Raw genomic sequence first — 13258 nt, 5'->3', positions numbered from 1 at the left:
TTCATATTTCTTTACGTACTACACGAAAATATAAAAAATAGGGGTCCCTATTTAAGAAAACGCAGTTGATATCCGTTTGACCTATGGCAGCGCCATCTAGCGGGCCAACCATAGCGCCATCTGCTTTCCCCCTTCAAGCTAGACAAGTTTCGTTCTTCGTAGTTTTTTACTTTGACGCCTATTTCGTGAGATATTTGGCCCGGTCACGATCAATGGACTACCCTGTATAAGCAATCCGAATTTGTGATTGGAATTGCGGTTATAATTTTTTAAGAGAGTTGGGCAAGCCAACTTCTGAGACTACCACCAGCTCTACATGTCTCCCGAGAGTATCTGGATTACAAGTTACTTTAATTAATACAGCGTTTGTGCTATGATGCTTACGAAAGCTGTGTGCTTAGTGTGTTCTCTGTTCTGCAGGCTGGTGCTAAAACTGGAAAGCCTTTCCTGAGGAGGGCATCGGGTGTTGGAAACGTCGAAGCACAACGCCGAGTTGGTGCGGCCAGGATGGAACCGCCTCACCTCCAGACAACGGTATCGCAGCCAGTTCGCCGGTTGGAACAACTCTGGACAGGAAGAAGCCCTCCAGCGTTTCGGAAATGAACTCCAGATCGAGCGTCCGCAACTATGCGACGCTTTCGCGGTGCAGTGTGCGTAATGAGACTGTGGACCCTATAGATGGGACTCGTTTCTAATAGGACGCTCAGTTGTGACGAGTCCTTGTCCGACAGCGCACCTGCAGCAATGGTGAAAGCATAAGACGACGGAACTCTACAAGTGCCTATATACACGCTCCTTATGCCGTGTGCTAAAGAAGAACGCGATAGCATCTGTGTATTTAAACGTACAGCAGTATTAAACACAGAGCTGTCATGGCGTCAAGTCTGGAAAGAGAGTATGTAGTTCTTCGTTTGGAACTGCTGCGGTATAGACCGTGGTAGTGGGCAACACGGAAAGAAGAAAGCTGTGGTACTGTGAAAAGTACTGAATGATCAGACGGCAGGATAGGGGAATCGAGAAGACTCATCCGAAAATACGTAGCCTCAGAGGACGAATCTTCGTCTCAAATTATTTGAGAATTAGCGACGGTAATGACCGATTCGTAGTAAACATTAGAGTCGCTATCCTGATTCCTCGAGACCGAGTCGAGAAAACGAAGTTCATTTATGTTATGGGTAAAAATCCGTTCACTGTCAGTATTGAGGTTTCTTAGGTTTTCATTTCCGATACCTATTCCGGATTGAAAGCTTCATCATCGGGCTCTCCACGATCTACTCGAAGTTTTTCGTCATGACGTGGTTAAGCAGTCACAGTTGCATAATCTATTTTGTGAGAATCTGCTTCACTACTTGGATGAAATTCGCCACGAGCTACCAACGAAGCAGGTTCATGGTATAGACTTTACAACATCATGAAGGCAATCTCGAGTAGACCCTAGAAACAATCATGATTAAGCTTACACTGAGAAATACGAAGGGGAAATAAAAATTTGGAAAACCGAAATACTGGCAGCAACTAGACTTTTATTCACAAAATATTAATCTATCATTGTGTCAGTGTCGTACGTGAAGAAATTATAGATAATTAAAAGAAAACTGGAGGCTGTCAGCATGTTATTTCCAGCACAACTTCTCCTTAAAGTTCCAATGGCACGTCTTTACTGTCATGTGTTAAAGCACCGCATATTTACTGCGGCAATACGTTTGCTCTACACTCGTCAAGGCGCCTTACGGAGAGCGGCGGTGGGTGTTTGGCGCTCTACCAACACTTTCCCGGTTTCCCTGCTCTGACCGCGAATGACACGCGGGTAGAACGAATATTCGTAAGCCTCCATGTAGTCTCCAATTTCTCCAGTTGTACATCCGTGGTCTGTCCGCGACGTATGAGAAACCAATACGCTCGTTGTCTCTTCTAAGAATTTACGCTTTCAGAATTTCGCAAACTCCTCAGTCATACGCAACGCCTCTCTTGTAGCATCTGCGAAAACAATTGGATGAACATTTCCGTGACGCTTTCGCACTTACTTAATGATCCCGTGGGCAGCCATATCGCTATTCTCTCAATCTGCTGTATTTTCTTTGGCAAACCCGCTGAGGAAATGATAGGCAACTATCGGTGGAATGACGGTTTTGTAAGCTATCTCCCTAGTGGGTGGAACACATTTTGCGAGATTTCTCTCAAAGAATCTCAGTCTGGCAGCTGCCTTTCCTGCGATTGTAGCTATAAGGTTTGTCTCAGTCATTGCACACACGTACACATTTTAATTATTGACTATACTGGTTTCAAATTCTACGTTATTATCAACAATCTTATAAAACAATAAACAGTGGAGAGAAACACAAATGTAAAGGTTGCATTAAGAAAGTAATTATACAGGTATGTACATGGGACAAATTGAAATTGGTACTCCAGCTAATAAAACCTTCTTTGGCGTAGGGTGGTTAAAATCACACAAAGTTTCGACCGGTCTCTTCTCTGCCATTGTCAAGCGGTGTTTTCAGGCATATTTATTTCTATAGCTTCTTTTCTGACGCCATTCCAAAAGCCCTTCGTCCTCATAATGACAGGTGGTTCTTCGGGTATCGATTTTCTGAATCGTATCCTGCCACGGCTGATTTTTCAGGACAGCGTACGTGTAAGCACCTCTGTTGTTCCCTCCGGCTTCACGGTGCGTACTGTTTGGTCGACGTAGCAGCAGCAACATCATGGTATCTTCTGGCAGTCAGAACGCGTGGAGTGTAGATCGTCCGTCACCGGCACCATGGGCCGTCGTACTTTTGCTGGGGGCCTCAACACTGATGAAACGTTGTGTCTCTTCAGAAGCCGAGTAATCTTTCCCGACACTGTTCCACAGAAACACAGGTTTCTTGTTCTCCTCTTGCGTCGTGTTTCCCCAGCGTGTCTGGCCAGAAATAGTGAGTACTACCTGGCGGTGACTGTAGTCGTTTTCCCACAAGACTTTCCGAAGGTGGCTTAGATCTAGTGGCAGGTTTTCAGCGACTGAGGTGACTTTAGCCCGGTGGACGAGGGTGATCTGAACGCCAGATCCCCAAGAAGATTTTATAAATGGGCATCGCCGCGAGACTATGCATTCGTACATCGGTAGTGTAATGTATCTTGGCGACGGTTGCATCAGACTAAGGTAGGAGAGAACATATCTTGACGACTCGTACTAGAGGACTTAGCAGCAGCATTCAGCACTCCGTCCTCAGGCCACAAGCGGCCCATCGGGACCGTCCGACCGCCGGGTCATCCTCAGATGAGGATGCGGATAGGAGGGGCGTGTGGTCAGCACACCGCTCTCCCGGTCGTTATGATGGTTTTCCGTGACCGAAGCCGCTACTATTCGGTCGAGTAGCTCCTCAATTGGCATCACGAGGGCGAGTTCATCCCGAAAATTTGCAACAGCGCATGGCGACCCGGATGGTCACCCATCCAAGTGCCGGCTACGCCCGACAGCGCTTCTGTGATCTGACGGGAATCGGTGTATCCACTGCGGCAATGCTGTTGCCGTAACAGAGGACTGACTTACCTTTTTTTCTTTACTGTAATTTGAGTTAACCACGAAGGGGGGGCTGGCAGTGGAAATGAAGGCGCTTCAGCCGAAGATTTAACACATTTAAGCGATGTCTTAAAATATTAAAAAAAAAAAAAGATGAAAGTAAATGTGAATTTTGAAATTTTCCCGGCGAAATGACTGTTAAAACAAATTTCGGGCTTGCAGCCGGTCGTCGTTCAGTACTCCGCACAATATTTCAACTGGGCACCTGCCAGTCTTCTTCAGGTGAGCCGTTCCGCAATATATAGCGTACTGTAACTATTCTGCTCAGAGGGCGACTGAGTTCCGCTATTCCACCAGCGAGGGCGCTGCCGGCGGGCAGTGTGGTTCATCTATCAAGTTTTCGGCGCATGCGCAGAATATTTACAGTGCGCTATATATTGCGGAACGGATGACGTTTTCGATCCCCTTGTCTGTCTAGTTTCCCCCCACGTGCTCTCGGCTGGGGTATGTCATATTTTATCGCAGTGTTCCAGTGAATGTTCAGTGTTGTTTCATCTTTTCCCGTATTGCGAACAGAAACCAGACCGTCGCCGTGTTTTTTTTTTAAATTGTCTGTCTATTATCTTACCTGTCTGCTTCGTATGTATTTTTATTAGCATCATCATCCCTTTGTTCTATGTTTTAAGTTCCACAATTTTTTTTCGCCATGTTACCCTTTAAGTCTTCGATTTTACCACCTGTTTTTCTATTATATATTATCGTCACTTTTTTAAAACAAAGTCTGTAAGCTGAAGAGCGGCATACTAAGCTGCTTCCAGTCCGCCCTCTTCGGGGGGAACTGAAATTCAATAAAAAAAATAAAAATAAAAAAACCTTTCCGCCAGTCTGCGACGGCTCACCTGAAGATGACTGGCAGGTGCCCAGTCGAAACATCGTGCAGAGTATTAAACGACGACCAGCTGCAAGCCCGAAATTTGTTTGAACAGGTGAAACTAAATGTTTTTAAATAGACTTTGGTGGATAAAAAAGCACTCCGTCTTCAGGCCACGAGTGGCATACCGGGACCATCCTACGGCCGTGTAATCCTGAGTGGAGGATGCGGACAGGAGGGGCGTGGGGTCAGCACACCGCTCTCCCGGTCGTTATGATGGGAATTCTTGACCGAAGCCGCTACTATTCGGTCGAGTAGCTCCTGAATTGGAATCACGAGGCTGAGTGCACCCCGAAAAATGGCAACAGCGCATGGCGGCCTGGATGGTCACCCATCCAAGTGCTGACCACACCCGACAGCGCTTAACTTCGGTGATCTCACGGGAACCGGTGTATCCACTGCGACAAGGCCGTTGCCCTTTGGTGGATAACTATTACGAATTTTAAAGCTCTTTGGATGATTTTATATTAGAACTAGTATATAATTACCCAAGGCAATGTTAACACTCTGCAGTCAGGCGACACCACAGTGGTGTCGGGAGCAAAGTATCGCGCAGTGGCCGGCCACAGCAGTTTAATATCTTTTGCATTCCATTGGTGTTTTGTTGAGGTTACAATAAGTTACACACGTCAACAAGTTTTTTTGTTTTTATGAGTAGTTGTGCCCTTTCATCATGGCAGACGAAAGAGACGGTACGATTATTTACGATCAATGCGCGGAACAAAACTTGGAGGTTGCCACTACATCGCGTACGTCTCATCATGATCCGGTTGACAGACTTTCCGGTCACATAAAGCAACACAAGCTAACAGGCCTACGTATTTCCGAAACCAATAAACGAAAAACGAAGAAACTTCCATGTATGTTACAAAAACAAAACAAAGAACAATAAACTTAATGTGCAATCTTGTCGAGTTGCGTTATATCTTGGAGACTGTTTTGCTGCACATCACACGAAAGAGAAATATTAAGTACGTAAGACAAAAATGTTCTCATTTGTGTGAAATCCTGTGGGACTTAACTGCTAAGGTCATCAGTTTCTAAGCTTACACACTATTTAACCTAAATTATCCTAAGGACAAACACACACACACACACACACACACACACACACACACACACACACACACACACACACACACACACATGCCCGAGGGAGGACTCGAACCTCCACCGGGACCAGCCGCACAGTCCATAACTGCAGCACCCTAGGCCGCTCGGCTAATCCCGCGCGACCTCCAAGGACAATGGAAATAAACAAATATATGAAACAAACCAATTTTGTATTTATTTACATATGTATATCTTCGAAATTTCATAAAAGTAGGGGAATAGGGTTGAGATGAGATGAGATTAGTAAAACGTAACAATTTATAATCTCTCGATTATGTCAGGAACTGCCGGTGACAAGCCAAGTAATCCGAATTAGCACTGCCGGCGCCAAGAGAATAAATTTGTGTGAGACGTGAGGACGGCAAACTATTAACAGAGCTGTTCTATGATGAAGATGCTGGTGGTGCATCAAAATAATGATGATATGGAAGTGGAACGATGAGTAAGACTGTTGGACACTGTGGAACCGCTGGTACTCATTAAAAGTCATTGAGGGGAAGGAGGAAAGTGGAATGGTTGCGTGAGGTGCGGCGTTGTTACTACGGCTAGACAGAAGGATAAATCTCGGGACGGATTTCGTGATTGGGTAGTAGGGGTTTGTTGAAGTTGCGGTGTGACAGGATGGATAAGGCATGGGAAAGGGGGGGGGAGGGGGGGTGCATGCAAGGTGGGAAACGGATGCAGTGTCGTTGCAAGGTGCCTGGATTGCTGAGTAGTGGTGAGGGTACTGGGTGAATGGGGCCGGCCGGCGAAAGTCCTTACACAGCCATACATGTCTGTGGGAGCTAAAGGAATTTGATTTGCGCGTGTGATTTAAAGTTAGGCTGACGTAAAATAGTACAGCAGATGAGAGGGCTTTACATTACGGAAGAGCAGTCCAGAATTATCGAAAAACGTTTTAGAGAATTATTAAGTAATTAAATAGCGGTTTCACAGGCATAGTAATAGGATGACGTAGTTTCGGAGGTGGGCCTGTTGGGGTACATGTCAGAGACGTGCCCGGCGCCGATTGATGGAACCGACACCACCCCACTGGTCGGGAAGCATAGAGATGGTAAGCGAAGGCAGAGTCAGCGGCGCCTTTTGATACTGTAGAGAAGCGAATAAAGTTGTCGCGGACGAGCCTGACACAGGTTGCTACGCGCCCACAGTTATGTTGGTCTGCAGAGCGTTTCTACACTGTTCCTTGTTTTATACACAAATTGATAATGACTGATAACAAGATACTGACCTAGCCAATGAAAAAAGTAGGGTTTGCGTTGACTGAAATAAACTTTATAGCCCAAGTTAATGAGATCACAGCAACACGGCAAATGTGATTTCCTACGCTTAGTTTTATGTGGTCGTTCTTTTTACTTTATAGTGCCCCCTGCGCGAACTCCTGCCGCTGTTACGGTGTCGAAACGACGCGTCTTTTGTTTATACTGTCTAAATAAAACGGCGATTTTTCACCTAGTTGTCCTTCTCTCGAAATCACTTTAATCAGCGCGGTTTATAGTATCTCCAGCAAACACATGTGTCTTCTCTTGCCGTTCTACCTGAAAGCCCGTTTGCGAGTAAAGATTTCGGTTTCTCTCCGCAGCGTCCGTCCATCATCGGATGAGCTTTCACGTATTGACACAGTTTTGCCTTCTCTTCCGTCATACATGAAAAAGTCGGCTGGAGGTAAAGAGGTTCAGACAGCCCGTACAACTTTGCGTTCTCTTGTCGTACGCAATAAGGAACGTGCATCTAGGCACTAAATCTCAGTAAGAGCGCAATATATGGCCTATCACAGCGACTGAACTGCAGTAGCTGTTGAAGACAGTTTCGAACGAGCACTCAGCTGCGCAAGAAAGAAGCGCTAAGTGCCGTAATAACAACATATCGTCAGAAAGAAACTTCTGTAGTCTTGATCAGTGATTTGTATACTTTTCTACTACACTGCTTAATTTTTCCTTCTGAACCGATGTTGTAAACAGTAACAAAACAAACCGGAAAAGGACAGTAAAGAGGAAACTTGAAGTGAATTGGAAACTTTGTTTCTGCTACTACATTATGTAATAAAGTACTTTCACTGAACTTGTTAAAATTACTTGATTTCTACCGTAACTAGTAACCTCTCCCCCCATCCCCAACCCCCTCCCGATTCTTTAAACAATCTCCCATGTTTTCAGGAAAGCTACTTTTTTACGCTTCTCAATGTTTATGACATCATATGACAAAAATGGTTCAGATGGCTCTAAGCACTATGGGACTTAACATCTGAGGTCATCAGTCCCCTAGACTTAGAACTACTTAAACCTAACTAACCTAAGGACGTCATCCATGCCCGAGAAAGGATTCGAACCAGCGACCGTAGCAGCAGCGCGGTTCCGGACTGAAGCGCCTAGAACCGCTCGGCCACTGCGGCCGGCTTGACATGTCTCCTGAACTACACTACTGGCCATTACAATTGCTACACCAAGAATAAATGCAGATGATAAACGGGTATTCATTGGACAAACATATTATACTAGAACTGACATGTGATTACATTTTCACGCAATTTGGGTGCTTAGATCCTGAGAAATCAGTACCCAGAACCACCTCTGGCCGCAACAACGGCCTTGATACGCCTGGGCATTGAGTCAAACAGAGCTTGGATAGCGTGTACAGGTACAGCTGCCCATGCAGTTTCAACACGATATCACAGTTCATCAAGAGTAGTGACTGGCGTATTGTGACGCTCGGCCAGCATTGACCAGACGTTTTCTGTTGGTGAGAGATCTGGAGAATGTGCTGGACAGGGCAGCAATCGAACATTTTCTGTAGCCAGAAGGCCCGTACAGGACCTGCAACATGCAGTCGTGCATTATCCTGCTGAAAAGGAGGGATTCACAGGGATCGAATGAAGGGTAGAGCTACGGGTCGTAACACATCTAAAATGTAAAGTCCACTGTTCAAAGTGCCGTTAATGCGAACAAGAGGTGACCGAGATGTGTAACCAATCACACCCCATACCATCACGCCAGGTGATACGCCAGTATGGCGATGACGAATACACGCATCCAATGTGCGTTCACCGCGATGTCGCCAAACACGGATTCGACCATCATGATGCTGTAAACAGAACTTGGATTCATCCGAAAAATTGCATCCAGGTTCCTCGTTGAGTACACCGTCGCAGGCGCTTGTGTCTCTGACGCAGCGTCAAGGATAACCACAGCCAAGGTCTCCGAGCTGATAGTCCATGCTGCTGCAAACGTCGTCGAACTGCTCGTGCAAACATCCCCAGCTGTTGACTCCGGGATCGAGACGTGGCTGCACGATCCGTTACAGTCATGCGGATACGACTCCTGCCATCTCGACTGCTAGTAATACGAGGCCTTTGGGATCCAGCACGGCGTTCCGTATTACCCTCCTGAACCCACCGATTCCATATTCTGCTAACAGTCATTGGATCTCGACTAACGCGAGCAGCAATGTCGCCATACGATAAACCGCAATCGCGATAGGCTACAATACGACCTTTATCAATGTCGGAAACGTGATGGTACGCATTTACTCGAGGCATCACAACAAAGTTTCACCAGGCAACGCCGGTCAACTGCTGTTTGTGTATGAGAAATCGGTTGGAAACTATCCCCATGTCAGTACGTTGTAGATGTCGCCACCGGCGCCAGCCTTGTGTGAATGCTCTGAAAAGCTAATACTTTGCACATCACAGCATCTTCTTCCTGTCGGCTAAAATTCGCTCTCTGTAGCACGTCATCTTCGTGGTGTAGCAATTTTAATGGCTAGGAGTGTACTTAAACGTAATTAACCTAAGGACCTCACTGACATCCATGCCTGAGGTAGGATTCGAACCTGCAACAGTAGCAACAGCGAGGTTTCGGACTGAAGCGCCTAGAACCGTTCGGCCACTGCTGCTGGCTTGACATATCTTCTGAATTATTTGTCGTACAATCATGTACTTTTCTAGGTATGTTCAGTGGTGAAAACAGTCATTCGATACCTCCCGATATCGTGTCGGACCTTATTTTGCCCGGCGCAGTCGAGCAACGGCATGGCATGGGCTCAACAAGTCGTCGGAAGTCCCCTGCAGAAATACTGAGCCACACAGCCTCTATAGCCGTCAATAATTGCTAAAACGTTGCCAGTGCAAAATTTCGCACACGAACCGACTCCTCTATTATGGCCCAAAAAATTTTGGATGCGATTCATGTCGGGTGATCTGGATAGCCAAACCATTCGCTCGAATTGTCCAGAATTTTCTTTGCAAACAATCGTGAACAATTGTCGCCCTGTGACATGGCACATTGTAGTCCACAAAAATTCCATCCTTGTTTGGGAACTCTAAGTCAATAAATGGCTGCAAACGATCACTAAGTAGTCGAACTTAACCATTTCCAGTCGGAGATTCCTTCAGTTGAACCAGGGAACCCAGACCACTCCATGCAAACGCAGCCCACACCATTATGGAGCCACTACCAACTTGTACAATCTGTATATTGAGCAAGTAGTAAAGGAAACAAAAGAAAAATTCGGAGTAGGTTTTAAAATCCATGGAGAAGAAATAAAAAACCTTGAGGATCGCCGAGGACATCGTAATTCTGTCAGAGACAACAAAGGATCTGGAAGAGCAGTTGAACAGACTGGACAGTGTCTTGAAAGAAGGATGTAAGATGAACATCAACAGGATAACGGAATGTAGTCGAATTAAGTCGGGTGAAGCTGAGGGAATTAGATTGGGAAATGAGACGCTTAAGGTAGTAGATGAGTTTTGCTATTTGGGGAGCAAAATAACTGATGATGGTCGAAGTAGAGAGGATATAAAATGTAGACAGGTAATGGCATGGAAAGCGTTTCTGAAGAAGAGAAATTTGTTAACATCGAGTATAGATTTAAGTGTTAGGAAGGCGTTTATGAAAGTATTTGTGTGAGTGTAGCCACGTATGGATGTAAAACATGGACGATAAATAGTTTAGCGAAGAAGAGAATAGAAGCTTTGGAAATGTGGTACTACAGAAGAATGCTGAAGATTAGGTGGGTGGATCAGATAATTAATGAGGAGGTATTGAATAGAATTGGGGAGAAAGAGAGATTTGTGGCTCAACTTGACTAGAAGAAGGGATCGATTCAGTATTGGAGGGCAGCGTGGAGGGCAAAAATTGTAGAGGGAGACCAAGAGATGAATACACTCAGCAGATTCAGAAGGATGTAGGTTGCAGCAGGTACTGGGAGAGGAAGAAGATTGCACAGGACAGAGTAGCACGGAGAGCTGCATCAAACCAGTCCCTGGATTGAAGACGACAACAACCAACTTGTACAGTGCCTTGTCGATAATTTGGGTCCGTGACTTCGTGGGGTGTGCGCCACACTCTAACCCTACCCTTACCAACTGAAATCAGGACTCATCTGACAGGCCAAGGTTTTCCAGTCGTCTAGGGTCCAACTGATATGGTCACCAGCCCAGGAGAGGCGCTGCAGGCGATCTTTTGCTGCCGTGGCCGATTATCGCCAGATTTCGCCGCACTGTCCTAACTGAAACTTCGTCCTACGTCACATATTCGTGCCGATATTTCACATGGTGTTGCCTGTCTGTTATCACTGACATCTCCACGCAAACGCTGCTGCTCTCGGTCGTTAAGTGAAGGCCGCCGGCCACTGCTTTGTCCGCGGTGAGAGGTGATGCATGTAATTTGGTATTCTCTACACACACTTGATACTGTGGATCTCGGAAAAATTGCATTCCATAACCATTTCCTAAATGGAATGTCACATGCGTCTAGCTCCAACTACCATTCTGCGTTCAAAGTCTGTTAATTCCCGCCGTGCGGCCACAATCAAGTCGGTAGCCTTTTTACACATTCACGTGAGCACATGCGCTCAAGTGATAGCTCCGCCAATGCACTGCCTTTTTATACGTTATGTACGTGATAGATAACATTCCATCAGAATTTCTAAAATCATTGGGGGAGGTAGCAACAAAACGAGTAGCAACAAAACGACTATTCACGTTGGTGTGTAGAATATATGAGTCTGGCGATATACCATCTGACTTTCGGAAAAGCATCATCCACGCAATTCCGAAGACGGCAAGAGCTGACAAGTGCGAGAATTATCGCACAATCAGCTTAACAGCTCATGCATCGAAGCTGCTTACAAGAATAACATACAGAAGAATGGAAAATAAAATTGAGAATGCGCTAGGTGACGATCAGTTTGGCTTTAGGAAAAGTAAAGGGACGAGAGAGGCAATTCTGACCTTACGGCTAATAATGGAAGCAGGGCTAAAGAAAAATCAAGACACTTTCATACGATCTGTCGACCTGGAAAAAGCGTTCGACAATAAAAATGGTGCAAGCTGTTCGAGATTCTGAAAAAAGTAGGGGTAAGCTATAGGGAGAGACGGGTCATATACAATATGTACAACAACCAAGAGGGACGATCAAGAACGAAGTGCTCGTATTAAGAAGGGTGTAAGACAAGGCTGTAGCCTTTCGCCCCTACTCTTCAATCTGTACATCGAGGAAGCAATGATGGAAATAAAAGAAAGGTTTAGGAGTGGAATTAAAATACAAGGTGAAAGGATATAAATGATACGATTCGCTGATGACATTGCTATCCTGAGTGAAAGTGAAGAAGAATTAAATGATCTGCTGAACGGAATGCATTGTATGGTAGTGAAACATGGGCTGTGGGAAAACCGGAACAGAAGAGAATCGAAGCATTTGAGATGTGGTGCTGTAGACGAATGTTGAAAATTAGGTGGACTGATAAGGTAAGGAATGAGGAGGTTCTACGCAGAATCGGAGAGGAAAGGAATATCTGGAAAACACTGATAGGAAGAAGGGACAGGATGATAGGACATCTGCTAAGACATGAGGGAGTGACTTCCATGGTACTAGAGGGAGCTGTAGAGGGCAAAAACTGTAGAGGAAGACAGAGATTGGAATACGTCAAGCAAATAATTGAGGACGTAGGTTGCAAGTGCTACTCTGAGGTGAAGAGGTTAGCACAGGAAAGGAATTCGTGGCGGGCCGCATCAAACCAGTCAGTAGACTGATGACAAAAAAAAAAAAAAAAAAAAAAAAAAAAAAAGTGATACTAGCGCCCTCTACTTATGTGCATATCGGTGTCTCATGACTTTTGCCACCACTTGTTTTTCAGGCTATAAAGCCTAAATAAGTGTGCTTTAAATCTTTTTATGCAAGTTATCTTGAATCTCACATGCCCAATATTTTTAAGAACTTCCAGATGCTACCTCCATGTTTGCGTTATCCACCCTTCTCTTGGTACGTGTTTAGTCGATCTTTCTTCAAAGCTGCTCCCGTTGGCTGAACCAATACCAATCAACGCAGAGTGGAGAGGAACAAGAAGAAGCCTGTCGAGGTAGGTGGACTATGATGTCAGAGATACTACGTGCGAACGCGACCCCCCTCATATGGTTCACTTAGTGTACGGGAAATATAGAATTCAAGCGCATGTGAATTTTAGAAGGTGCAGTGTAAAAGAATAAAAAAAAAAACAACAATAAGGACTTAGAATGAAATTTTCACTCTCCAGTGCAGTGTGCGCTGATATGAAACTTCCTGGCAGATTAAAACTGTGTGCCGGAGCGAGACTCGAACTCGGGACCTTTGCCTTTTGTGGGCAAGTGCTCTACTAATTGAGCTAGTCAAGCACGACTCACGCCCCGTCCTCGCAGCTTTAATTCCGCCAGTGCCTCGTTTCCTACCTTCGCAGGA

General features: G+C 45.5%; 1 long non-coding RNA gene and 1 pseudogene across 1 annotated transcript in view; one reads left to right on the top strand and one right to left on the bottom strand.

Moving 5' to 3' along the window:
* The window catches only part of LOC126109697 (uncharacterized), a 78131-nt gene extending 74739 nt beyond the window's left edge, over window positions 1-3392 (top strand). Inside the window, exon 3 of the long non-coding RNA XR_007523713.1 lies at window positions 421-3392. This is a non-coding gene — a long non-coding RNA (uncharacterized LOC126109697). The remainder of the gene's footprint in view (window positions 1-420) is intronic.
* A 1340-nt stretch (window positions 3393-4732) lies between these two features.
* LOC126109941 (5S ribosomal RNA) lies at window positions 4733-4850 on the bottom strand (annotated as a pseudogene).
* Between the last annotated feature and the right edge of the window lie 8408 nt (window positions 4851-13258).

The sequence above is a fragment of the Schistocerca cancellata genome, chromosome 12 (genome assembly GCF_023864275.1).
Source record: "Schistocerca cancellata isolate TAMUIC-IGC-003103 chromosome 12, iqSchCanc2.1, whole genome shotgun sequence".
In the NCBI taxonomy this organism is placed as follows: domain Eukaryota; kingdom Metazoa; phylum Arthropoda; class Insecta; order Orthoptera; family Acrididae; genus Schistocerca; species Schistocerca cancellata.
Note: the sequence above shows the minus strand (reverse complement) of the source record. Positions and strands in the feature narration are given on the sequence as shown.